Genomic DNA, 27,355 nt, shown 5'->3' with positions numbered 1-27,355 from the left:
TGCTGCGTCCCTGTTTCTCGGTGGTGGTGGGAATTATCGTGCCAGTGGGCTCTTCTTGGCGACCCGGTGGCCACGGCCCTTCGGGGCGTCTCCGTGTTGGACTGGGGCTTAGATTTCGCCCCACGCGAGTGTGGGTTCCTATCCTTCCTTCCAGCCTTTAGCGTGGGTCCCTGTCCTTCCTTCTGGCCTTTAGCGTGGGTCCCTATCCTTCCTTCCGGCCTTTAGCATGGGTCCCTATCCTTCCTTCCGGCCTTTAGCGTGGGTCCCTATCCTTCCTTCCAGCCTTTAGCGTGGATCCCTATCCTTCCTTGGGTCCCTATCCTTCCTTCCAGCCTTTAGCGTGGGTTCCTATCCTTCCTTCTGGCCTTTAGTGTGGGTCCCTATCCTTCCAGCCTTCCCATTTCTCCTCCTCCGGCTGATGAGGCGGCTGTGCTGAGCGAGGTAGAAAGGGCGGAGCAGCACTTTCAGAAGCAGAAAGGCATCGGTCCCAGTGTCCTGGGCAGCAGGAGTGGGGAACAGAGGGAAGGGGGCACCGGCATCAACCCGAAAAGACAGGGGCCCCCAGTAGTCGGGGCTCTTTCTCACCCCTGGGCTATTAACTTTCCTTTGTACCTCTCTCATCCCCACACCACTGCCTGAGGTGCCACAGTGCCTTCGGAATTCAACTGTCCCTTCCCGCGAGGAGCTTCCCCCCACAAGTGACAAGGTTTGTGTTAGGTCCGACACTCCGTGCTGGGACGCGCGTGCAGCCCCTCACAGGCCCTAGGAAGCTGTCCTGGCCTCAGCGTCACTTCACAGATAGAAGTGAGGCTCCTGGGGGCTCATGCACCCAAGGTCTCTCAGCAAATAGGTGGTGGAGCCAGAGTGGGCACCCCGGTCTGTGTGACAGGGGGCACACCAGTGAGATCCCCCTCCAAGCCTTGCAGGGTAGCCCAGTGGATAGAGTGTTGTCCCCATATGCCAAGGTTGTGGGTTCAATCCCTGGTCAGGGCACAAACGAGAACTAACCAATGACTGCATAAGTAAGGGGCACAACAAATCAATGTTTCTCTCTTGCTCACTCTCTCTCAAATTAAAAACAAACACATAGCATAGACCCTGGCTGTTTGGCTCAGTGGTAGAGCATCAGCCCGGAGTGTGGAAGTCCCAGGTTCGATTCCCAGTCAGGGCACACAGGAGAAGCGCCCATCTGTTTCTTCACCCCTCCCCCTCTCCTTTCTCTCTGTTTCTCTCTTCCCCTCCCACAGCCAAGGCTCCATTGGAGCAAAGTTGGCCCAGGCACTGAGGATGGCTCTGTGGCCTCTGCCTCAGGTGCTAGAATGGCTCCAGTTGCAATAGAGCAACACCCCAGATGGGCAGAGCATCGCCCCCTGGTGGGCATGCAGGGTGGATCCCGGTCAGGCACATGCGGGAGTCTGTCTCTCTGCCTCCCTGCTTCTCACTTTGGGAAAATACAAAACAAACAAACACATAAAGATGTCCCTTTCAGCCCTCCTCCTTCCAGCTGACACAGCCTATTCACAGCTGAGCTCCTCACTGGGAACTGCCTAGGGAATAGGGAAGCTGCCATAGCCACGGTCACATGTCCTTCCCAGAGGCAACCCTATCTGGTGGCCCGTCAAGGTGGGCGTTCATTCAGAACATCTCCACCCTGCCAGCCCAGCTCCAGAGTCCCCTGCCACCGGCTGAGTCCACCTCACAGCCCTGTCACGGCTCCATCGTCCCTCTGTCCAGTTCTGCTTCCCTAGGGCACCCTGCTACCCCAGGGGCGTTGTTCCCGGGATCCGACCCGGTAAACCTCCGACATGCACGTCTCCGGGAGGCGGGGTCCTGGGGAACACGAACCAAGACAACACTCAAGTCACACTCTGAAGTCCTAGGCTCTGCTGGGCACTGTGTACCCCCAGTCCTCGCCAGCACAGTCCCCGCACACAGAGGAGGGACAGAGCGTCCCAGCCCCTCCACGACTGCCGGCACCTCTTAGAAGAACAGGAGGTCCCCACATATAACAACAAAATGCGGCCGGGAATATGCTGTGTCCAGGGAAGACATCCTAGCCTGCCTGCTGGGTGAAGGGCAGGGGCTCTCATTCTCCGCATTTGAGCATCGTGGCTCGACTTCTGGGGGTGGGTGGCATCTCTCAACACAGGGAGTGGGGATGGGTGGGGGAGACCCTTATCCCTCCAGCAGCCCTTGGCCTGAGATAGAAGGACCTCCCTTTGTTGGTCATCTAATCTGAGGGCAAAGGCTTGCTGCTATGTCTGCCCCCCCCCCCACCTCTGAACTCTCCATGTGTGTGTGTGGGGGGGGGTCACACGTGTTTGCCTCTGAAACTCCGGGCGGAGGGCACGGTCTTTGACCTCGTGGACACTCAGGAAACATTGCTTGAAGAAACAGATGAGCCAGGGACCCAGAGGAAGGCCAGTATAGACAGGATAGACACATGTGGCGGGTTAGATGGTGAGTGACCCCCACATGCTTGCCATACCATTGACGCTTGCGGTCTACGCCCTCGGGGAGGTGCAGACCCCCCACACACACACTGCTTGATGCCCAGGCGTGACTGTCCCTAAGCTCTCTGCCTGCCCAGTGCCTGTGGTGGCCAGTCAGGGCCAGCGGACCCCCTTCCCTCTCCGCCCCTGAGGATGGCTCGGCCGAGGCAGCTCCACCAGCTATGGCCTTGTTCCCTCCCATCCATCATCTCCACAAGCCGTCCTTGTCCCTGGACTGCGTCTCTATCCTCTGGACCTTCTGGTCCAGGCCTGAGGCCATGATAAGCACTCAGCTGATGAATACGTCATCTGTGGTAAAGCAGATAGATTTTAACCATTGAGCGAGGGCCGGTGGCTTGACTGCATGTCCTGAGCTTGCCCACAGCGGCTTTGTTGAGTCGTTATTGTTGTCCTGCAGATGTGGAAACTGAGGCACAGGGATGTTCAAACAGCCTGCGTGAAGTCACACGCCTGATAAAGCCGTGGAATCAGGTGCTGAGGGCCAGGGTGTGAAACCCCCACCCCCCGCTCTGTTCTCTCCCCACTGTGCACAAAGTTAAGGCCGTTCAACAAAGAATAAAACAGGGGTCAGGAACCCATGGCTCACGAGCCAGATATGGCTCTTTTGATGGCTGCATCTGGCTCACAGACAAATCTTTAATAAAAAATAATAATAACGTTAAAAATAGAAGACATTCTCATGTATTACAATCCATTCATTTCCTACCACTCATGTTCATGGTTGCAGGTGGCTGGAGCCAATCACAGCTGTCCTCTGGGACAACACCAAATTTTTATTGGATAATGCATAACGTACACAGGTCGTTGTATGGCTCTCACGGAATTACATTTTAAAATATGTGGCGTTCATGGCTCTCTCAGCTAGAGAGGTTCCCGACCCCTGGAATAAAAGGGCTCCAGCTTAGGCAGGGTAGGAGCAGAAGGCAGAAGGCAGAAGGCAGTGAACCAACATTCCCACACTTGACACCTTCTTCTGCCGACAGCAGCCCCATGAGCTCGGGGAGGCTCAGAGAGGGTAAGCGCCTGCCCAACGTCCTCCCAGCAAGCCGCAGAGCCGGAATTCCAGCCCAGGCCTCCTGACACTCGTTAGAACAATTTTTCCCTTATTAGAAAACTTCCAGCCGTGACAGGTTTTCAGCGTGAGAACCAGCAGATAAGCTTCCAGCTTAGCTGAATGACCTCCCGCAGGCCCGCCTGTCCCTTGTCTGTGCAGGCTTTGCACACACTTCCTGATGCAGTGCCCGCTGAGTGAGCAGACAAATTACAGTCACAGGCTTCCCCCCAGGGGTGCGGGTGCCCGCTGGGCTTGGTAAAAGTGGGGCAAGAGCACGCTGTGCGACGTGATGTCTCCACAGGGCGGTGAGAAGGGTCTCCTCAAACAGTGAATCAGATCGTGTCCCACCATCACAGGCAGGGAGGGTCTCTCTGAGGAGGTGACATGTGAGCTGAGACCTGCATTGGAAGATGAAGCCAGCCAGGTGCGAACATGGAGGAAATGAATTCCAGGCAGAGGGAACCACAGTGGGGGAAGGCCCTGCCGTGGCGGAGAGCTCGGTCTGTTATTAATGCAGGGACGGGACTCTCCTAAGCAGAGGACCCTAGAAGACGGCTCCAGTTCTAAGCCCACAAAGCTGGCCCTGTCCCAGAGGTGTGGCTTCCCCTCAGCCTGCCGGGTAGCCCAGCGTGGGTGGCTGACCCCAGACCCACTGCCTGGGTGAGTGAGGGCCTTCGACCGTGGCGCCAGTGCACCCTGATGTCTCAAGGGAGAAAGCCCCGCCCCGGCGGACAGATCTAGAGAACAGGCCCTCCCTCCGCCTGAGCCGGTTCTCTCCCCCCAGGAGAGTTAGCCACCGCAGTGCTCTGCGTGTGTGGGCCGCCGCAGCCTGTCCCTGTGTTCCACCACGCCCCAGCAGCCATGTGGCAGCGCGCTTGGAAAGGTGGGAAGTTCAGCAAGGGCTCTCGCTGCTGCCGCCCCCTCCTCTCTGCCCTCCTCCTCTTCTTCCTCCTCCTCCCTGTCCTCCTCTCCTCCCTCCCCCTCCTCCCCACCCCTCCTCCTCCTCCTCTCCATCTTCTTCTTCCTCCCTGTCCTCCTCCCCTACCTCCCCCTCATCCCCACCCCTCCTCCTCCTCTCCATCTTCCTCCTCCTCCCTGTCCTCCTGCCCTCCCTCCCCCTCCTCCCCACCCCTCCTCCTCCTCTCCATCTTCCTCCTCCTCCCTGTCCTCCTGCCCTCCCTCCCCCTCCTCCCCACCCTTCTCCTCCTCTCCATCTTCCTCCTCCTCCCTGTCCTCCTGCCCTCCCTCCCCCTCATCCCCACCCCTCCTCCTCTCCATCTTCCTCCTCCTCCCTGTCCTCCTCCCCTTCCTCCCCCTCATCCCCACCGCTCCTCCTCCTCTCCATCTTCTTCTTCCTCCCTGTCCTCCTCTCCTCCCTCCCCCTCCTCCCCATCTTCCTCCTCCTCCCTGTCTGTCCTCCTCCCTGTCCTCCTGCCCTCCCTCCTCTTCTTCCCCACCCCTCCTCCTCCTCTCCATCTTCCTCCTCCTCCCTGTCCTCCTCCCCTTCCTCCCCCTCATCCCCACCGCTCCTCCTCCTCTCCATCTTCCTCCTCCTCCCTGTCCTCCTCTCCTTCCTCCCCCTCATCCCCACCGCTCCTCCTCCTCTCCATCTTCCTCATCCTCCCTGTCCTCCTCCCCTTCCTCCCCCTCATCCCCACCGCTCCTCCTCCTCTCCATCTTCCTCCTCCTCTCTGTCCTCCTCTCCTTCCTCCCCCTCATCCCCACCGCTCCTCCTCCTCTCCATCTTCCTCCTCCTCCCTGTCCTCCTCCCCTTCCTCCCCCTCATCCCCACCCCTCCTCCTCCTCTCCATCTTCCTCCTCCTTCCTGTCCTCCTGCCCGCCCTCCCCCTCCTCCCCACCCCTCCTCCTCCTCTCCATCTTCCTCCTCCTCCCTGTCCTCCTCTCCTTCCTCCCCCTCCTCCCCACCCTTCTCCTCCTCTCCATCTTCTTCTTCCTCTCTGTCCTCCTGCCCTCCCTCCCCCTCCTCCCCACCCCTCCTCCTCCTCTCCATCTTCCTCCTCCTCCCTGTCCTCCTCTCCTTCCTCCCCCTCCTCCCCACCCTTCTCCTCCTCTCCATCTTCTTCTTCCTCTCTGTCCTCCTGCCCTCCCTCCCCCTCATCCCCACCCCTCCTCCTCCTCTCCATCTTCCTCCTCCTCCCTGTCCTCCTCTCCTTCCTCCCCCTCCTCCCCACCCTTCTCCTCCTCTCCATCTTCTTCTTCCTCTCTGTCCTCCTGCCCTCCCTCCCCCTCCTCCCCACCCCTCCTCTCCATCTTCCTCCTCCTCCCTGTCCTCCTCTCCTTCCTCCCCCTCCTCCCCACCCTTCTCCTCCTCTCCATCTTCTTCTTCCTCTCTGTCCTCCTCTCCTTCCTCCCCCTCCTCCCCACCCTCCTCCTCCTCTCCATCTTCCTCCTCCTCCCTGTCCTCCTCTCCTTCCTCCCCCTCCTCCCCACCCTTCTCCTCCTCTCCATCTTCTTCTTCCTCTCTGTCCTCCTGCCCTCCCTCCCCCTCCTCCCCACCCCTCCTCCTCCTCTCCATCTTCCTCTTCCTCCCTGTCCTCCTGCCCTCCCTCCCCCTCCTCCCCACCCTTCTCCTCTTTGCCCTCTGCCCCCACCCCCTCCCTCATTTGCATGCCGTCCAAGAGCCCCTCCCCCCACAGTCAGGAAGCCCTGTAGGCGATGGGGAGGAGGAGAGAGGAGCAGCGGGCCCTGGGCCCTGACCATGGGGGTGACGGAGAAGGCAGCCTGGGCGCTCAACCCCGTAAGGGAGCTGCAGACCCTCCCCGGCAACCCAGAACGTGGGGTGACGCCCCAGCGGGGGCTCCAGCGTCCCAGGCCGCACGGCACTCTCCTAACTGAGCATCCCCGCCGCTTCTCAACCCGCAGAGACGTATTAGCGTAACCCTAGTCACGGGACAGCGTGCTGTGTGCTTCCAGGGTGGCCTCATCTAACGCTCCAGTGCACCGGGGCAGTTGTACCGTTCACTATTGCTACTGTACAGAGGAGGGCACTGACGTTCAGAGAGTGTCAGACACTGGCCCAGGGCGCACAGCCTTGAGGGCTTCCCCAGCTAGAGGCTCTTGGCAACTCTTTGGACCTCATCCACCTTACCCCGCATCAAGAGCAGGCAGAGCCGTCCTCTCCAATCCCTGGCGAGAGCTCTCCCCATCAGCCTGGGCTGTGCCCGCCCCCATGCCCCCTGCCTTCCCCTATCAGCGCCCTGGCTGAGGCCCTAGTTCGGCCTCTCCTTCCCGCCCCAGCCCAAACGCCCGGTGCTCTGGCGAGCTTCCGACCACTGAGCACTACCGCCTGCTCGGAATAGGTCCCCTCTCGGTGAGTCTGTGCCGTGTGTCCATCGTGAGGCAAAGCTCCCGCGGGAAGGTCCTGGCCTGCCTCCTCGCCAGGGCGCCGGCAGCCATGTTGCTCACTGGGGTAACCCCAGATCCATCCACCTGCGGCTGCCTTCCCAGACTGTCTCCCAGCCGCCCAGCGGAGACCCAGGACGTCAGCCCGCCCGTGGAAGTCCCCCTGCCAACCGGACCCAGGCTTTGTTCCCTCCTGTGAGTGAGAGATGGTTCCGCCCAGCTGGGTGGCACACCTTCCAAGGCCCTGCTCTGCAAGCCCAACGGAGAACCGGAACACACCGAGCTGGGTTCACATTTCAGCTCAGCTACTTGACTGGGTGGCCCTTCAATCGCTCCCTCCACCTCCCTGACCGGTAGTGTCCTCACCAATGGGACACGGAGAGACATGCCCAGATCACAGACATGGGAAGACAGACGTCCTAACAAACCAGGCCGGCTTCCCCGGCTGGAACCAGGGCGTGAACGAGGGAATCAATGAACGCACATGGTTGAAAAGGTCCTGCAGGTGCCCAGCTGGCCGCGTCCTGACCATCGTCATTATTGCTGCCCACGTAGCCTGTGTCCCACCAGGGACATGCTGAGGGCTTTGTTTATATTATCTCATTTCACTGGGCGTTCCAGCTTGCTGGCTGAGGAAACTGAACCTTAGAGCTAGATGTTTAGACATGCGGACAAGGTTGCAACGGCAAGAAGGAGCAGAGGCCGGTTTGAACTTGGGGCTGGCGGGGTCCTGGGCCTGAGCTCCACACCAGTGGGCTACCCAGCCAGGCTGGCTCTCCCTGAGGCTTCTGCTCCACACCCTGCATCCCACAGGACTCAGACGACACACCCTGCATCCCACAGGACTCAGACGACACACCCTGCATCCCACAGGACTCAGACGACACACCCTGCATCCCACAGGACTCAGACGACACACCCTGCATCCCACAGGACTCAGACGACACACCCTGCATCCCACAGGACTCAGACGACACACCCTGCATCCCACAGGACTCAGACGACACACCCTGCATCCCACAGGACTCAGACGACACACCCTGCATCCCACAGGACTCAGACGACACACCCTGCATCCCACAGGACTCAGGCGGTGGGAGGCGGGTTTGCTCCTTGGGCTGGTCCGGGGACCACAGGCGGACAGTGGAGGAGCCATAGCTCCCAAGGGACAATAAAAGTGGACCCAGGCTGGGCTACCTAGGAAGCCAGGGCCACAGCCCTGGAGAGAACGGGTCCCCTCGTTTCTGTTCCGCAGTCAGTCGGGTGGCCCCGGCAGAGTGAGGTCCGGAGAGACCACAGCCTGGCTCTGGGCATCTGAGTGTTTGCAGGGTTGGCCGCCAGAGAGACTGCACGCCCCACCACCCTGGGAGGGGGCGTCTGTGCTTGTCGGTGGCACCAGTGGCTAGAAGGAGGTGGGAAGCTTCCCTCGGGGACACTTGTGAGTGGGGTGTGTGGGGGGCAGAGTGGAATAGAAAAAGCCTCAGCGTCTCCTGGGAGCCAGTTAGAAGGCATGTGCGCGAGCCCCCCGCCCCCAGACCTGCCGGGGAATCTGTGCTGTAATGAGCCCCCGGGGGATTCGGCAGCCCCTGAAGTGTGAGAAGCACTGCTCAGGAGGAAGGTACTCCACCTCTGGGGCTCTGTGCTCGCTGGTCACCCCAGCAGGGTGACCCTGCTGTCCTCAGACAGCTGATCCCTCTTGTCCTCAGAACAGCTGGCTGGCCCACGCTCAGCGCAGCCTCGGGGACTCAGCTCCTCCGCGGGGCCTGCTGGAGGCTTCCCTCACCGCCCCCCCCCCGCCCCCTGCCCCGCCCCGTGACTGCGACTGGCCGTCACCCCGGTGCCTGTAATGACCTTGTTTCTTGTCTCCCTCACTGCACCCCAAAGGTGAGATTCTGTTCATCTCCTGATCCTCTGATCCCTGGGCGGGTACGGGGAATCACACATAGTAGGCACTCTTTGGAATGAAGGGATGAGTGAACGCTGACTTCCAGCGCAGAGCCCAGTTCCTCGGGAGGTGCCCCTGCCCAGATCAGCTCCTGGGCACCCTGCCCGCCGGTGATTACACAGTGGCAAGGTGTCCAGCAACCCAGGCTCTAGGCCAGTGGTTCTCAAACCTTTTCAAGTTGAGGCGCATTTAAAATCCTACAAATACAGTCATTGTAGGCGCACTATATACAAATTTCTGAGAAATATGTTTTAATAATTAAGTCAGATATTAAAGAAAAAAATATAAAGTCCAAGCGTGCTTTTATGGTAATTAAACAAAATAAATATGACAAAATTAAATTTATTCTGACATTAAAAAACATTTTTATGTTACATATTTTGAGTTATGCTTTTTAGAATTTGTAAAAAAAAGGGTTAAAAAATAAAAAAGACAAAAAGTTATCTTTTTATATATATAGATACATTCTTAGTAAGATTTAGTAAATTCGGCAGGTCCCTGAGCAAATGTGTTAAGTATCTTTATTCTTGTGTTTATGAGAAACATGAGCCTGATGTGTCCTAGTGATTTCTTCAATGTTTGGGTATCTATTTGAAAGGCAAACTCTCATTTCCTCGTCAATACATTGAATAATTCCTCTCTTTTTACTCTTAATTGTGTTGAGTGCAGAAAACCCCCACCATACATATCATCTTAACTTTACACCAAACACAGGATAGAAGAAACTTGCCTCCAGTCTTCCAGGGAACATGGGGTGATAGTGTAAACAATCCAGCACCACAGCTTAACAGCCTTTTGCAATCTAATCAGGCAAGTGAGGTAGGGGGTTGGGCAGACTGTCAGCTCACAGCCAATTCCCCACACCTCTGTCCCCCAAAAATCTAAACTCCAAAAACCCTGTTGGTTTTTTTTGGTCCCCAACAGGCACGTCTTTCTCTGGAATATCACAGGACACACCTGGAAATCTCCTAGGGCGCAATGGTGCCCCCTGGCGCACACTTTGAGAACCACTGCCCGAGGGTCTTTCTGCTCTGGAGATTTCCTGTGCAGGTGGGAACAAGTTGGCTTTGGGCAAATTCAGGCTGCTTTTACCACACCCAGGGCAGCGTTCATGGCGCCCCTCGAGGCATGGAAAACCAACGCTGCTTTATCCCAGACAGAAGGGGGTTACCTAGCCCCTTTCTTCTACTTAGGAGGGCGACCCGACAGCCCCCACCCTCCCAGGCTTCTCCTGACATCTGCCAGGCTGGGGCCGGGTGTCTGGACGAAGCAGTAAATAACCTATCTGGCAAGAAAGTGGTTTGCTTTTCAATTCACAGGATCTCGCTGGGTTTGATCATATCATTTTGTCTTCATTGTATTTAATATTTTTGCATTCGCCTTCTTCCTGTGGCCGGGAGGGTTCGCTTCCCATTTACAGTCAGGTTATAAAATCTCCTTTTAAAATAAGTTTAATTTATTTAAAAAATGAGTTGATTTAGCCTGACCAGGCAGTGGCGCAGTGGATAGAGCATCAGACTGGGATGCGGGGGACCCAGGTTCGAGACCCCGAGGTCGCCAGCTTGAGTGCGAGCTCATCTGGTTTGAGCAAAGCTCACCAGCTTGTGCCCAAGGTCACTGGCTTGAGTTGAGCAAGGGGTCACTCGGTCTGCTGTAGCCCCCTGGTCAAGGCACATATGAGAAATCAATCAACAACTAAGGAACCGCAACAAAGAATTGATGTTTATCATCTCTCTCCCTTCCTGTCTGTCCCTGTCTGTTCTTCTCTCTGACTCTCTCTGTCTCTCCCACAAAAATAAATAAATAAATAAATAAAGAGTTGATTTAGCCTGAGCTGTGGTGGCGCAGCAGATAAAGCAGCAACCCGGAACTCTGCGGTCGCCAGTTCTAAACCCCAGACTTGCCCAGTCAAGGCACCTATGGGAGTTGATGCTTCCCGCTCCTCCCCCCTTCTCTCTCTGTCACTCTCTCTCTCTCTCTAAAATGAATAAATAAAAGGAAAGTGAGTGGACTTGAAGAAAAATATAAGACAAAGACTGAAACGGGTGACAGGACTTGGACTGGGAGCAGGTGGCACGCCGTCACTGCACCTTCCGCCCCGGACGCACGGTGTGTCAGGAATCAGAACGCTGAAGCTTTAGAGAAGCACGGCGCATTCACCACGGACGGCTCAGCCCTCTGGGCAGCGGCCTCCCATTGGACATGGTCTTCGCTCTGCAGCGATGTTTCCAAGTCGTCCCAAGCACGGGTCCGTTCTGAGCAAGACTAGCCGCTCAGGTCCGCTCAGTTCAGGCGTCGCCGTCCAGCGAGTCCGCCGAGCGAGAAGAAGGGCCTGGACCGCAGGCCGCCGCGCCCCGGGCCGACCCTCTCCTGGCGGCTGACTCACACCCTCTGACGGGGGTGGCCGTGGTCAGTCGCGGCTGACTCACACCCTCTGACTGGGGTGGCCGTGGTCAGTCACGTTGGCGTCGTGCCTCGGTCAGGTGAGAGAGTGGAGGCTGTTTCTAGAGGCTCCCGAGAAGCCCAGCCCAGCCCAGCCGTCCTCGGTGACGGCGCTGAGGCCTCGTCGGCACCCCGCCCTTGGTCAGTCGCCCTCGGGCACACAGGGGAACCTGCCAGGACGAGCTGAGTGCCCGCCCTTGGTCAGTCGCCCTCGGGCACACAGGGGAACCTGCCAGGACGAGCTGAGTGCCCATGCCCTTGGTCAGTCGCCCTCGGGCACACGGGGGAACCTGCCAGGACGAGCTGAGTGCCCATGCCCGCCCTTGGTCAGTCGCCCTCGGGCACACGGGGGAACCTGCCAGGATGAGCTGAGTGCCCATGCCCTTGGTCAGCCACCCTTGGGCACACAGGGGAACCTGCCAGGACGAGCTGCGTGCCCATGCCCTTGGTCAGCCACCCTTGGGCACACAGGGGAACCTGCCAGGATGAGCTGAGTGCCCATGCCCTTGGTCAGCCACCCTTGGGCACACAGGGGAACCTGCCAGGACGAGCTGCGTGCCCATGCCCTTGGTCAGTCACCCTCGGGCACACAGGGGAACCTGCCAGGACGAGCTGAGTGCCCGTGCCCTTGGTCAGTCACCCTTGGGCACACAGGGGAACCTGCCAGGATGAGCTGAGTGCCCATGCCCGCCCTTGGTCAGTCGTCCTCGGGCACACAGGGGAACCTGCCAGGACGAGCTGAGTGCCCATGCCCGCCCTTGGTCAGCCACCCTCGGGCACACAGGGGAACCTGCCAGGACGAGCTGAGTGCCCGCCCTTGGTCAGTCGCCCTCGGGCACACAGGGGAACCTGCCAGGACGAGCTGAGTGCCCATGCCCATGCCCTTGGTCAGTCGCCCTCGGGCACACGGGGGAACCTGCCAGGATGAGCTGAGTGCCCATGCCCGCCCTTGGTCAGCCACCCTCGGGCACACAGGGGAACCTGCCAGGACGAGCTGAGTGCCCATGCCCGCCCTTGGTCAGCCACCCTTGGGCACACAGGGGAACCTGCCAGGATGAGCTGAGTGCCCATGCCCGCCCTTGGTCAGTCGTCCTCGGGCACACAGGGGAACCTGCCAGGACGAGCTGAGTGCCCATGCCCGCCCTTGGTCAGTCACCCTCGGGCACACAGGGGAACCTGCCAGGATGAGCTGAGTGCCCATGCCCTTGGTCAGTCGCCCTCGGGCACACGGGGGAACCTGCCAGGACGAGCTGAGTGCCCATGCCCTTGGTCAGCCACCCTCGGGCACACAGGGGAACCTGCCAGGACAAGCTGAGTGCCCATGCCCGCCCTTGGTCAGTCGCCCTCGGGCACACAGGGGAACCTGCCAGGATGAGCTGAGTGCCCATGCCCTTGGTCAGCCACCCTCGGGCACACGCGGGAACCTGCCAGGACGAGCTGAGTGCCCATGCCCGTCTCCTTTCCCCCTGCAGCCTGTCCCTCCCCGTCAGACGCACTCCCATCGCCTCGCTTTTCCCTTCCGTGGCTGTTTCTGTTGAAAACACAAACCCTTGCCAGGCGGTGATCCGCTCAACATTTTCTTAGATATTACATCTGTTTTTAGAAAATTTTTAAAATTTGAAAATATAGGGAATTGGAGCCAAAACAGTAAAACTCATTCATAATCCACTTAAAAAAAAAGAAAGAAAGAAAGAAAGAATAAAAGGCCAAAGTTATCCTTGATTCTGCCACTCAAATTCTATCCTCACCCCAGCCCACAGAGGTGCCACTGTGGAGAGTAACCTTCACCCTGGCCGGATAGGTCGGTTTGGTTAGAGTGTCCCATCCCAACATGCCACGGTTGTGGGTTCGATCCCCGGTCAGGGCACACACAGGGAACAGAGCGGTATTTCTGTCTGTCTGTCTGTCTGTCTTTCTCCCTTTCTCTCTCTCTCTCTCTCTCTCTCTCAAAACAATCAGTACATTTTTTTTTAATTTAAAAAAGAAAGTAACCTCCATCTTGTCTTACGTTCCCTGAAACATATTTATGTCCAGATCTATAGTCACGACTGCGCTGTCTCTAAATCAATACCTACCTATTCAGACAGCCATCTCCAAAATCACCTACGTACAGTTGCTCGGGTGGGGCACCGCTCAGCTCCTGGGGTGGGGGGCCGTCCCCCACATTGAGCCCCTCGGAATCAGAGGCTGGGGAGGAGCCAGGGAACCACAGAGGCGGGAGGGAGGCCGCCAGGCTTTCCCGGGCAGAACTGCATCCCAGTGTGTGTGGTGTTGGCTCCAAACGCCAGAACTCTTCCTGGGTGTCAGGTGCAGTTCGTGGTTGCCATGGCAACTGCCCATGCTTAATGAATAGGAGAGAGTCAATGGCACCAGATAAATGTCAGCCCCCAAACCCCCACCCCACCCCCGGAATGAATTTGCTTGGGAGCAGATCTGTTAGCGCCTGGCAGAGCTGACTGGCCCAGGGTAGCCAGGCGAGGGGTCCGGGAGCCCCCTCTCTCCCCTTTCTCAGGTGAGAGGAGTCAGCCTGCACAAAGTGTCAGAGACCATGGCTTTCCGGAGACGGTTCAACATATGCTCCAGCTCTGTGGATTCGATTCTGTAACGTGTTTACCGAGGGCAGGAATCTGAGCCCAGATGGCTCATCAGTTGAGATGCCACTTTAAAAAACAAAGAACAACAACAACAAAAAAAACACTTCTTTTGGATTTTTTTTTTTAAAAAGAAAGTGCCACATTAGGGTTTAAAAAATAACCTTAGTAAAAACAGTGTCAAAAAAACAAAACAAGAATACTAACCTGACCAGGGGGTGGCAGAGTGGACTGACCGTCGACCTGGGAGGCTGAGGACCCAGGTTTGAAACCCCAAGGTCTCCAGCTTGAGTGCAGGGTCGCCGGCTGGAGTGTGGGATCACCAACATGACCCCACGATCGCTGGCTTGAGCAAGGGGTCACTGGCTCAGCTGAAGCCCCTGATCAAGGCATGTATAAGAAGCAATCAATGAACCACTAAAGTGCTGCAACTACAAGTTGATGCTTCTCATCTCTCTCCCCTCCTGTCTGTCTGTCTGTCTGTCTCTGCCTCTGTCTCTGTCTCTTTCTCTATTTCTGTCTCTCTCTCTCTCTCTCTCTCTCTCTCTCTGTCTCTCTCACTGAAACAAACAACAAGGAGACAGGACACAGACTGAGAGAAAATACTCGCAAAATATCCATCTGATAAAGGACTGTTAGCCAACATATACAAAGAACTAAAAATTCAGCCACAAGAAAACAATCAACATGATTCATAAATAAGCCAAAGACAGTCACAGACACCTCACCAAAGAAGACCCATGAGTGGTAGGTCAGCATTTGAAGAGATGGCCCCCACCATACGTCATCAGAAAAATGCAAGATACCACTTCACACCTACTAGAATGGCCAAAATCTGGAACACCAACACCAGATGCTGACGCAGGTATGAAGCCACAGGAGCCCTCTCTGGTTTACTGCTGGCAGGAATGCCGAACAGGACAGGGAGACAGTTCGGCATTTCCTCACAAAACTAAACATACTCTTCACCATATGATCCAGCAGTCCCACACCCTGATATTTACCCAAATGCTTGGCTCTGAACGTCCACACAACCACCTGCATGCAGATGTTTATAGCAGCTTTATTCATAATTGCAAAAACCTGGAAGCAACCAAGCTGGTCTTCTGGAGGTGAGGGATAAATAAACGTGGTCCACCCAGACAATGGACTGTTACTCGGTGCTCAAAGGAGACGAGCTTCCAAGCTATGAAAAGGCATGGGGGGGGGAGGGACCCTGAAATGTATCGGACTGAGGGAAAGAAACCTATCTGAAAAGGCGACATACATAACTGCGTGATTCCAACGAACATGACATCCTGGAAAAAAAAATCAAGTCAATAGAGACAGGAAAAAAAGAGGAATGTGGCCAGGTGTTGGGAGGGACAGAGGGATGGACACAGAGAGCGCAGAGAATCGTGAGGGCAGTGAAATGAGTCTGTAGGAGTCTGTGCTGATGGGTACATGGCAGGATACATTTGTCTAAACCCACAGAGTGGACAGCACCAAGAGTGGACCTAATGTCAACGACGGACTTTCTGTGAGAACGAAGTATCCGTGTGAGTTCCTCCGTTGTCTCAAACGCACCATCTGGCGGGGACGTTGGTTGTGGGGGAGGCTGTGCCCATGTGGGCAGGGCGTGTATGGGAAATCTCTGCACCTTCTGCTTCATGTGGTGGTGGACCTAGAACTGCTCTAAAAAATAAAACCTATGAAAGATGATAATAATCTTTTGACCTGCACACCCCACCCACCCATAGTATAGTGTAATCGTGCCATTTACATGCTACTTACGGGGGGGGGGGGGGTGAAGAGAACAGAGGGTCTGCTGAGGAGGGACAGACCGGTTCAGAGCTGCACCATGTGTGTCAGCGTGTCCCTGTGACCATGTGCAGAGCTGGGTTTGGGGATGGCACCAAAGCCTGCTGGCACCTGTGAACGTGAAGGCCAAGGACAAGGGTCGTGTGATGCTCACTTGCTGAGGGACCGCAAACATGTCTCCTATGACTTCAACCTCAGATCTAAACCAGAGGGAATCCCTCTGTGCAAACCCTCCAAACCCCCTCGATTCACCTTGTCTTCCAGCCAAGTCTCAAATACCCCCAGAGCCAAGTTCTCTGGGCATGGGACTGACTGAGTGTCCACCTGGCTAGAGAACACGGTGTCGGTACCCTGTGGTGCTCGCTACAGAGAGCACAGGGTCTCAGACTCCAGCGAAGTCGGTGCATCACGGAGGGGACCCAAGAATGTGCTTTTTCTTTTTCCTAACAAGAGCCCAGCTAAGAGCAGCAGAGACAAAGAGGCCACAGCCTTCTCCCCGGAGACCCCGCCACAACCACCGCTGTGCTCTGGGAACCAGACGAGTCCTTGACTGGGTACTGCCTCCCAAGGCAGGGTTAGAAAGACTCTCAGAAGCATGAAAGTGACTATGGTGACCACCTCACCCTCATTTGGATCATCCAACATTAAAATAATAATACCCAGCCATTAAATAAGGAAAATTGACACATTTCTCATTTCCCCCCCATGGTATAAAATTCAAATATCAGATAATTTCCAGTTCTCATTCTCTCTCTCTCTCCCTCCCCCCCGCACCCCTATTTAGAGGGTACTTCAAAGCACAAGGCTTATTCTGCCGAATCGAATCGAATCGGGTTAATCCCACACCAGTGCCTGTGGCGTTTCAAGTGTGGTGTTGGGTGCTGGACAGGGCGGAGCTCCAGGGCATGCGGCTATCGTGGCCAGGATGGGCGGGGCTCTGGGCGGGGCCCTGAGCACCACGCTCTCGGATTGGCTGGGACTTGGGTGGGTTGGAGGCTAGGCTGGTGTTCCCATTGGACCTGAATTAACTACATAATTAGGACCATTCGACCCCAAACCCAACCAACAGGAAGATGAAGAAAGGCTCTTCACACCAGGATCTTCGGAAATAAAGCAGGTGTGTGAACTGGGTGCAGAGAGAGACAGGAAGTCCCCCCAGTCCCTTCCTCCTGTTGGATTTCCTATGCTTGGTGCTTCCAAGGGCAGGACACTTTTTCTCCAGTGGGCACCTCTCTCTGAGTGGACGGGGCAGGACCCGGCTGGACTGGACTGCCGTTCTGCCCGTCGCCAGGACGTCTTCAGAGGGTCACGAGGGCTTCCAACGCTCCCCCTGAAAATGCACCTCCATTCTGCGAGCCCCTGGCGTCGGAGAGATCTTTTCAGACGATGGATCAGACTGTGCTTGTCGCATGCTTAACGCCCTCCGGAGCGTAGACCTCAATCTCTTCCAGCTTCTGCCTGGCCCGTGAGACGCCCCGTCCTCTTCCTCTGCCTCGGTTCTAGTCTCGTCCGCCTTCACCCCCTCACTCACTCTGCTCTGGTCTCCTGTGCTCCTGTGGATTCCAGAAACACTCGAAGGGTCACCCGCCCCCGGGGCCTTTGCACTTGCGGTGCCCTGGGCCTAGAAAACTCTTCTCTCCGATCTTCCCGTGGGCGGCTTCGCCACGCCACGCAAGCCACCTTCTCAGAAAGGCTTTCCCTGTCCCCTTCCCCCAGACCCGTGACCGTCCCTCCTCCTCCCCGAGTCCCTCTCTCTCCGGGGTGTTTATTATTTTCACGGCACTTCCCACTATCTGAGATTACCTTTCTCCTTCTACGGAAACATCTCTTCTCCTCGCTAACGCACTCGCTGTAGGTCTCTCCCTACCAGACCAGAACAGGCTTGGGATCCGGAACCTAGTCTATTTCGTTCACCGATAAACCCCACGTGCCCAGCTCGCGGCTTAATGTGAAGCGGTCACCTCGGTCGCCATCTGTCGAGCGGAAGCCTGAACGGGGGCTGTGTGCCCTCCGCAGCGCAGGCGCACTGGGAAAGGGTGGTCTTTCTCCCTCGCTCGCTCACTGCCCTGCTTCTCCCGTGAGACACCGTGGCTGTGACGGCTGTGCCCAAACCCTTCTCCCGGCTCAGAGACCACCACGTCCAGGGCAGGGCCCTCATTATCCGTGAATTCATTATCCAAACCCTCGCACGTGTGAGGTCGCGTGGATGAGCAAGCTAACTAAAGCTGGCTGTGTAGCCTGACCTGTGGTGGCGCAGTGGATAAAATGTTGACCTGGAAATGCTGAGGTCGCCGGTTCAAAACCCTGGGCTTGCCTGGTCAAGGCACATATGGGAGTTGATGCTTCCTGCTCCTCCTCCCTTCTCTCTCTCTCTACCTCTCTCTCTCCTCTCTAAAATGAATAAATAAAATAAAATAAAATTTAATAAATAAATAAAGCTCGCTGTGACCATGGGCACTAAAGGCCCGGCCACCTCCGTCTACATGCCCAGAGGCCACCCCTGCCCGTCCCGCACCCCCGCCCACTCACTGCTCTGCAGGGCAAGGTCTGTGTGTGTCCGTCCGGCTGCCGGGCTCTGACGGCCACTCTGGTCAACATGTGGCACCCCCATGCAAACAGGAGGCGAGATGCTCGCAGTGCAAGGTTGTCTGTCTAGCACAACACACGGGACACAGTGAAAGCAATGTGAGGGGAACTGGGGAGCTGCTGGGGCTGCGTGCCCACCACGGGCAGCGAGAGCCCGGCAGGGGGACACACCCCTGTTAACAATGGAAGAAGAGGTGACTGAGAAGAAGGATGGTCTGAGAGGCACCTCCAGTGATTTGAATATCAGAGGATGCAGAGAAGCCCTCGGGCGAACCGCTGTGTCCTGCAGAAATGAACCCCTTCACGATCCTGCCGTGAAAGGGAAGGGTCCCCTAGGGCAGTGGTCCCCAACCTTTTTTGGGGGCCATGGACCAGTTTAATGTCAGAAAATATTTTCACGGACCGGCCTTTAGGGTGGGATGGATAAATGTATCACGTGACCGAGACAAGCATCAAGAGTGAGTCTTAGATGGATGTCACAGAGGGAATCTGGTCATGTTTTAAAAATAAAACATCATTCAGACTTAAATATAAATAAAACGGAAATAATGTAAGTTATTTATTCTTTCTCTGCGGACCGGTATCAAATGGCCCACGGACTGGTACCGGTATCGGTACACGGCCCAGGCATTGGGGACCACTGACCTAGTGGATGGACCGTCACGTAATTTCATCCAAAAAAAAAAAAGATGACCCCTCCCCCTAAAATAGCAGCATGGCTTCCCTTTATGTTGACCATAGCACAGCCTTAGAGAAGATAAGACAACAGTAACATGTTTTCACAAGTGATCGTTCTACTTCCAAGATAAGGTTGGAAGCACATCTCGGAAGTTCATTACTGGTTGTGAAATAGGGTTCCTCTTTTTTTTTTTTTTCTTTTCTGAAGCTGGAAACGGGGAGAGACAGTCAGACAGACTCCCGCATGCGCCCGACCAGGATCCACCTGGCACGCCCACCAGGGGCGATGCTCTGCCCACCAGGGGGCGATGCTCTGCCCCTCCGGGGCATCACTCTGCCGCCACCAGAGCCACTCTAGCGCCTGGGGCAGAGGCCAAGGAGCCATCCCCAGCGCCCGGGCCATCTTTGCTCCAATGGAGCCTTGGCTGCGGGAGGGGAAGAGAGAGACAGAGAGGAAGGAGAGGGGAAGGGGGTGGAGAAGCAAATGGGTGCTTCTCCTATGTGCCCTGGCCGGGAATCAAACCCGGGTCCCTCGCACGCCAGACCGACGCTCTACCGCTGAGCCAACCGGCCAGGGCAGGGTTCCTCTTTTTGAGTGGATTCACCGGGAGGCTGTGCTTCTCCATCTCAGCCGGACAGTTAGACCTACCACGTGGAGAGCTCTGAGAAGCCCAGGTGCCCCGAGGAAGTGGGCATCTCTGGGGAGGGGGGGACTAAGCATCGTCAGTATTTTCCAACTCGTCTCCCTGTCCCCTCCATCCCTGCTCCGTCCAAGTGCAGATCACACTGAGCATGTGAGTCGTGGTGTCCTTGTCCTCTGACAATAAAGATCTCCTGTGAGTAACACCAGGCACCCGACGTCCCTGGGTCAGGTGGTTACTTTTGCCTGCTTTAACCCAACACCCGGGGGCATTGAGAAACTTATGTATTTTCCCATTTCCTGACTTCTGAAGGCAAATTTATCGCTATGGGGACCTAACAAAAAGGCCTGTATTGCTGGACCCGGGGCCTTGGTCTCCGGTCAGCCTCGATGTGGGGCTCTGAGCAGGACTTGGGAGCTGAGAGTTCGGGTGCCCCAGCGGGACTCGTGGCTGGGTGGGGTGGGGCAGGCTGGGACCTGTGTGGGCTAAGCCAGGTTCTGGGCACAGTTGTGGGGCTGGGTGGGCCGGTTGGGGGTTGTCCACTCACTCTGAGCGCGTGGTCACTATCCAGAGACCGCTCAGAAGAAGTGTCCGTTTGTAGGACTGGCTGGTGCCACAACCAGCCAGTCCTGTCTCAGGACCATCAGCGTGGGCTGCTCACAGGAGGGTCCCTCTGGGAAGACCACCGAGAGGCTCTCCTTCCACTGGAGGAGGGACATCCGGGGTACAGCTGCCCCCCCATTCAAGGTCTCCCTTCAAGACCGCAAACGTGGGAAGACTGAGCCTTGGGTGACACTCCCCCTTCCCCAGGCCTTGCAGCTCCGACTTGGGGCTGAAAACACTCGATGCAGAGCCGTCTCTGGATGACCCGGAAAAGCTCTGCCCAGCCTTTGCCCAGACTGGGCGTCGCAGACGGTCGGAGCCTCTTCCTGCTGGAGGGTGATGCCTATTGGGCTCCTTGCCCGCGGTCCCCTAGTTGTGCACACCACACGCAAGCACCCGCACACCGAGGTCTGCATGTCTGTGTGTGTTTCCCTGCGAGGGTGAAGACAGGAGACCACGACCTCGGGATGCCCACTGGGGGGCCTTCCCGCCCCCAAGCCCAAAATAGCAGCAGCAGTGACATGAACAGCTGTTCCTTGTTAACCTTTTTGTGGTGCCCGCTGCTGTGTTAGATGATCCAGAGGGTTCTTCTCAGAGCTCAGGCTCTGGGGTTAGACAGACCTGGGTTTTGTGCCTCAGTTTCCCCCCCCAATAAGTGTACTTATCAAATTAACATGCCCTCGCACAATACTTACCATGTGCTAAGCGTCGCTCTAAAGCACTTGGCAAACACTGCCCCTCTAATCCTCACGAGAAAACCCCGTGAGCTAGATGCCACTGTCACACTCGGGTTTCAGAGGAAGAAACAAGGCTCACTAAGTTAAGTAACTTGCAGCTCATACCTGGCACAGCCGGCTCCGAAACCCAGGTGGTCTGGTCCCAGAACCTACGCTCCTCACATTGGGCCCTATGCCCAATAGCGGTGCCAGCTTTGTGGGGTTGTGAGGAAGACCCACACGGAGGGCATCTGAACAAACAGCTGACCAGAGAACGATTTCTTTGAAAACTCCCGACCATCGGCCTCTTATCGATCTGTTAGAGGGAAGAAGATCGAGGCTCAGGGGAATTAAGAACTCAGCCAACCCTGGAGCGAGTGGAACAGACAGTCAAGCTCAAGCCTGAGGGTCCCAAGGCCTGTGCGGCAACCACTGTGCCACACGACCCCTCTACGGGTCAAACACGTACCGCTGGAGAAGGGGCGACCTCTCTTTCCTCCGGACGGCAGGAATCTGGTTCGCTTGGAAGAAGTCACAGCCGAGAAGCCTTACCCCCCTCGGTGACTGCTGCCGGCCATGTCCCGGGACCAGGCTGGGGTCAGACTGGAGCCTGAGCCCCGGAACTTCGAAGTGCCACTTTTCCTGGACGTGTTGTGACACGGCTTTAAGAGTTAAACCGTGAATGTTCCATTTTCCAGACTTCCCCCCCCCACCCCTTCCCTGGTGGGGAAGCCACTCAGGACCACGTCGGTCCTGAAGGCCACCCCAACGCCAAGGAAGAGACGGAACTGACCTCGGTCCTCATGCAAACCAACGTCCTAGATGTCCCGGGGTCCCCAGTGCCGACGGGACCACGAGGAGGGCCGCTGCTGGGCCTGGGGAAACTGCCACCAGAGGCCCCTTTGCCCACGGATCTCACTTCTTCTGTTCCTCAAACAGCCAGGCCACGCTCACCTCCGAGTGTCAGCACCGGCGGCCACTGCTGCTCCGGGAAGAAGCCCTTTCCCTGGCTCCGCACACCACTGGCTCCTTCTCTGTGTTTCTGTGTTCAGGCCTGAGCTCCAGTGTCCCCACCCAGCCTCCCCTCCCCCAAATGCCCACCATCGGCCCTCACCCAGTGCACAGTGAGTGCTTCCTTCAAAGCACAGGGGTCCCATTCATTTACCCGCCAGTCTACAGACTCTCTTTCCGACGAGAGTGTGAGGTCTGAGGACCAGACTCTCTGTCTTGGCCGCCGGTAAGTCCTCAGGACAGACGATAGCTCTGGCACACGGTGGGTGGTGGGTGCGTATTGAGCTCGGGGGGAAGGAAGAGAAGAGAGAGTCAGATGAAAGAAAGGGGGGAAGGAGGACAGGGGTTGGACCCACCAATGGCCACGGCCCCGTGCCCAGACCGGCACTCCGGGGGATCCCCATCCCCCTCCTCACCCTTCGCCTCGGAGGGACCGACCGGCCACCCGTGAGCCTCTAACACCCTGAGCCGCTCTGAGTTTTTCTCTCGCTCACTCGCCATCTCATCACCGCACCCAGTGCCGGAAGCACTGTGCTTCTCTTACTCGGATTACCTTTCAATTAACCCGCGGGTCTCGGCTTCACGCCGATGTCACTCAACGGTCAGTTCACAAAAATCGCTCTCGTAAGTCATTCGTTAGGTGAGAGAATTTTTTAGTGATGAGGGAGATGCTTTCAGTTTTCATTTTCCGCCTTTCTATGGAGACTGAATTTTCTGATTGTGTACATAGATCTATTCATATATATATTCTTCTCATGCTACGGGGGTTATCTGAATACGGGATAATGACCTGCTTCTGGTGTTCTTTGTCATATTCCTCTGTGTTGAGAAACTATCCTAGGACATGTTATTTTTAAATGTCGGGGCCACCATGACTTCATCACCACAGCTTTATTGTGTGGTTGAATATCTCACCAGAAGTCACCTCACTGAGCTCTTCCATTCGCTCTAAAAATTTCTTCAAGGAAATAGCATTCAGCTGCCCAAGTAGACCAACTATTCGATCACCTGGAAAAAAACAACCATTTCATCCTGTCTTTTTTTTTTTTATAATATATTGCTTATAATTCTTCGTCCTGTAGTGTTTCTTCGAGTCCTAGAACTTGTAGCACTGTGCATAACCGAGCTGGTGGGGGTGGGCATTTGTATCACATCCTTGGTTCTACTGGGAACACCTCTAAGGCTAACCCTTTACGAAGGAGGTACCCTGGCCCTGGCCGGTTGGCTCAGCAGTAGAGCGTCAGCCGGGCGTGTGGAAGTCCTGGGTTTGATTCCCAGCCAGGGCACACAGGAGAGGTGCCCATCCGCTTCTCCACACTTCCCCTCTCCTTTCTCTCTCTCTCTTCCCCTCCTGCAGCCAAAGCTCCATTGGAGCAAAGTTGGCCCGGGCGCTGAGGATGGCTCTATGGCCTCTGCCTCAGGCACTAGAATGGCTCTGGTTGCAACAGAGCAACACCCCAGATGGGCAGAGCATCAACCCCTGGTGGGCGTGCCGGGTGGATCCCGGTCAGGTGCAGGCGGGAGTCCGTCTGACTGCCTCCCTGCTTTTCACTTCAGAAAATACAAAAAAAAAAAAAAAAAAAAAAAAAAAAAAAAAAAAAGGTGCCCTTCCTCATACATATGAAGAAAGTGTTCTTCTGTTGTCTGAGCCATCGAGGTGAACCATCTGCCCTGCTGTCTCTACTCAGGGTGAGGTGGCTGTCACCCCAAAGCCAGTCTCTGCGATGACACTTCAACACTTGAGAGAATGTCTGTCTCCCATTCTCAACCTCGTCCCCGGGCTTCTAGGGTCAGCTGTGCCCAGCCCCTGGGCTCCCGTCACCGCTGGCCCATAACTGCTGGATCTGTCCGCCTGGCCACCACCTCTGTTCCTCTTCCCGGTTCGCTCCACCCCGGATCCTCGGTCAGCCGTGCCAGGACGGGGCTCGCCTCTGCCTCCCGGACTCACCCCACCCACCCTGGCTGGGTCTCCGTAGCCAGCCTCTCTCTCTGTTCCTTCCTCTGCGGTTCATGACCAAGTCCGCCCCAGCCCGGTTTTTCTCAGATCGACGGCTACAGGAGGAAAAACACATGAGACCTGTGTCATTGAGAAGAACAGCGTGATCCCAGTTTTAGAAAAACCATTTGTACGTGAAAGCCCAGGAGGAGAAAAAGCCTGAGAGGAAACGGACCAGAAATGCTAAGCCGTGGTTGTTTCTGGGAGCCAGCAACGTGCTCCTCATCTGTGTGCACCGCCAAGCCAGCTCCCTTTCCCACGGTGCGTGAGTTGAGGCACCGGCAGCTTCATCTCCAGCGAGGAGTCATCCTCAGGGGAAAGCCTTGCTTCTCTTTCCTTTTCTACCGCTTTTTAAAAAAAAAATCTCAACACGACTCCCATCTGGCTCTTCTGGTCCTAAAACGCTTACTGAAATCGACGGCGGTCGTTGCTAAAATGTACGGAGCTCCCGCCACGCGCCGGGGACGGTGTGTACCGAGCACTTCACGTTGCCGCCCGATTCAAGTTACGCCTCACACGCTGAGAATGGAGACGTGTGACTTCTTCCCTCACTGTCTCCGTTCCTTCTCCTGACAGCTCCACGAAGGGACTATTCCGGTCTTCACTTTGCAGAAGAAGAAATGGGTTGGGGGGGAGGCGATGGGCCCCCTTGAGAGACGGAGGCCGAGGTGGAGACCCCGGCTGGCTGGGGCTCTCGCGCCCAGCCGGGATGGGGGTGGGGGGATCGCTGACGCCCCCACCGGCCAGGCCCTGTTACCGCATGGAAACGGGGAACGTCTCCTTGTTGAAAGGGAAGCCGCAGATCAGGTGTTCGTGTGACAGATCCTCAGTTTTAAATTGCAGAAACATATTTCATTAATATATATATATGGCCTAGGAGGCCCAGGCCGGGGGGCTCCGTTGGCTGAAGTGTTGTCCTGACGGCTGAAGTTGTGGGTTTGTTCCTCAATCTGGGCACATCTAAGAGTCAATGAACGGCGGCACGAATAAGTGGAACAAGAGATCGACGTCTCTTCTCTCTCTCTCTCTCTCGCTCTCTCTCTCTCGCTCTCTCTCTCTCTCTCCCTCTCCCTCTCTCTCTCTCTCTCCCTCTCTCTCTCTCTCTCCCTCTCTCTCTCTCTCTCTGCCTCTGTCTCTCTTCCACTCCCTAAAAATCAATAAAAATTAAAACAAGTAAAACAGAACAAAAACCCCAATACGCACACCATTCCTCAAGCCTTGACACCGGACGTTACCTGTTTTAGAAACGCCCCCCCCATTCTCTCTGGGGCCCAGGAAGACCCAGACTCTCCGGGGCTCTCTTCTGCCTTCGCAGACCTGGTGCTCCCTTGCAGGACAGAAATCTGGAGACCAGGGACCAGCAAACGCCTTCTTAGCCAGACAGGGGGCTGTCTTCAGCTTTGCCATCTCCGCCGCGGCTCAGCTTGAAAACCAACGGGAACGGTTATATTTCCACACCGTTTTATTTACAGACACTGAAATTGTAATTTCACATGTATATATATATAAGATATATACATATATTTTTCACACACCATGAAAAAACGGTCTTCTTTTGATTTCTTTTCCAACCATGTAAATATGCAAAAAAGAAAACAAAAACAAAACACTACGCTTGGCTCGTGGACCGTGAGGGAAACAGGTGGTGGGCCACTTTTGACCACCAGAGCCAGGTGGTGTTTCTCTGGAAGCTATGGTGTTTGCCGGCTCTAAGTCCTGGCTCGTTCTAAGCCGCCTTGGGGAAGGCCCAGGTCTCTCTCTCTCTCTCTCTCTCTCTCTCTCACACACACACACACACACACACACACACACACAGGCACTGCCTGTAGGTCCCTGTCACGGCGCGCTTCTGACTGGTCTGTTTTTAGTAGGGTTTGCCTTTTGTCTGCAGCCGAGCCTTTTCGTCCCGTGAGATCTCTGTCGGAGGATGTTAAGACAGCTCCCAATAGGTGGTCCCACAGCCACTGCCCTTGCCCTGTTCTGTGGCCCCTGATAGATACCCTGGGAAAAGCACCGTTGGTGGAAAAGCCACTGGTCCCGTTCGATAGCAGTGGATGGACCACAATGCTACCGGGAGATCACCTGGCAAAGGACTTTGCCTCCGACTCCAAAACCTGCTGAAGAGCAATGCACAGCAGTGGTTAGGAACTTCCAGGCGGACGGGCGCTTGGAGGGCGTCACTTAGAGCACTGGCGTCACTTAGAGCACTGTCCTTGGAGAAACAGCTGAATGCACGGAGCCTCGGTTTCCTCCTCTGGAGAATGCAAAAAATAAAAAACTATCTCGTCATATCTCACTTTATTTCATTCTTACAGTAAAAGCCTGGCCCTGTGTGATTCTAAACCTTGTCCGCTGTCGGGCACTGCCGCCCGGCACCCGCACGCCGCCTCTGTGGGTGGGTGGGGTGGGGTTGGGGGTGGGGGTCCTCGCAAGCGTGCCCAGTCCCGCGATGTCTGCGGTCAGAAGTCCCGCAGCTGTTTGTCATGTGTAAGAACTGCCGGAGCCATTCGCTGCCCCCAGAGACGGGTTAATTGGGTAGTTAACGAACACCCACAGCGAATATCAAACACCCACAACGACTTAAGTCAAGCTGACGCTGAAGAGAGAAAAGGAAGCGAAAGGCCGACAGTCAGTTTTCCCAAGATGCGGCGGTGGGGCTGGCGCTGCGCCGCCCAAAGGGGGAGCGCCGCGGCCGCCCCGCCCCGCCCCGCAGCCAGCCGCAGACCCGCGCAAACTGCGGTCCGGTGCGGGTCCTGTGCCAGGTACCGAGCCCGGCTGCGGGGGTGGGGTGCGGGGCTCCTCCCGGGAGGCCTGGGATCGACACCCGGGAGTGGGCAGGTCCTGACGGGCATGCTAATGCCACGCCTGACCCCGGGTGAGCACAGGCAAACGTGCTGCGCCCGCCCGCCAGGGTCTCATCATCTGCGCGCTGGGAAGGTCACTGACATCTGTCGACTCTGCTTCCCTCCCCAGCTTCCTCAGGCTAATTGGGAAACAAGGGAAAAGAGAAGACAGTCCTCATCACGAGTGCTTCTGCTTCACAGTTCTTTGCTCTTCTACATGAGCCCCAGAATGGTGCAAAAGCTGGGAAACAGAATCAGTGCCCCCCACCCACACCACCCTATACTGGTCTTCTTTCTGTGCCCTGAGAAAGATACTGGTGGACCAACCGACGCATGTCCTGCAATAACCAGAAATGGGGCCTGGCCAGTGGTGGCGTGGTGGCTAAAGCGTCCACCTGAAGCGCTGAGGTCGCCGGTTCAAATCCCCCCGGGCTTGCCTGGTCAGGGCACATATGGGAGTTGATGCTTCCTGCTCCTCCCTCCTTCTCTCTCTCTCTCCTCTCTGTAAAATAGATAAATAAATAACCAAAAAGAACTGGGGACGGGTCTTCACCCTGGTGGGTGAGGGCCAGG

The 27,355-nt window shown here is 56.3% G+C and overlaps 1 protein-coding gene across 1 annotated transcript in view; it reads left to right on the top strand.

The window, feature by feature from the left end:
- The window catches only part of CACNG3 (calcium voltage-gated channel auxiliary subunit gamma 3), a 93,941-nt gene that overhangs the window by 54,718 nt on the left and 11,868 nt on the right, over nt 1-27,355 (top strand). The gene's annotated exons all lie outside the window — the stretch shown is intronic.

This window comes from Saccopteryx bilineata, chromosome 4 (genome assembly GCF_036850765.1).
Source record: "Saccopteryx bilineata isolate mSacBil1 chromosome 4, mSacBil1_pri_phased_curated, whole genome shotgun sequence".
Lineage (NCBI taxonomy): Eukaryota > Metazoa > Chordata > Mammalia > Chiroptera > Emballonuridae > Saccopteryx > Saccopteryx bilineata.
This window is presented reverse-complemented; position numbering and strand designations above follow the sequence as displayed.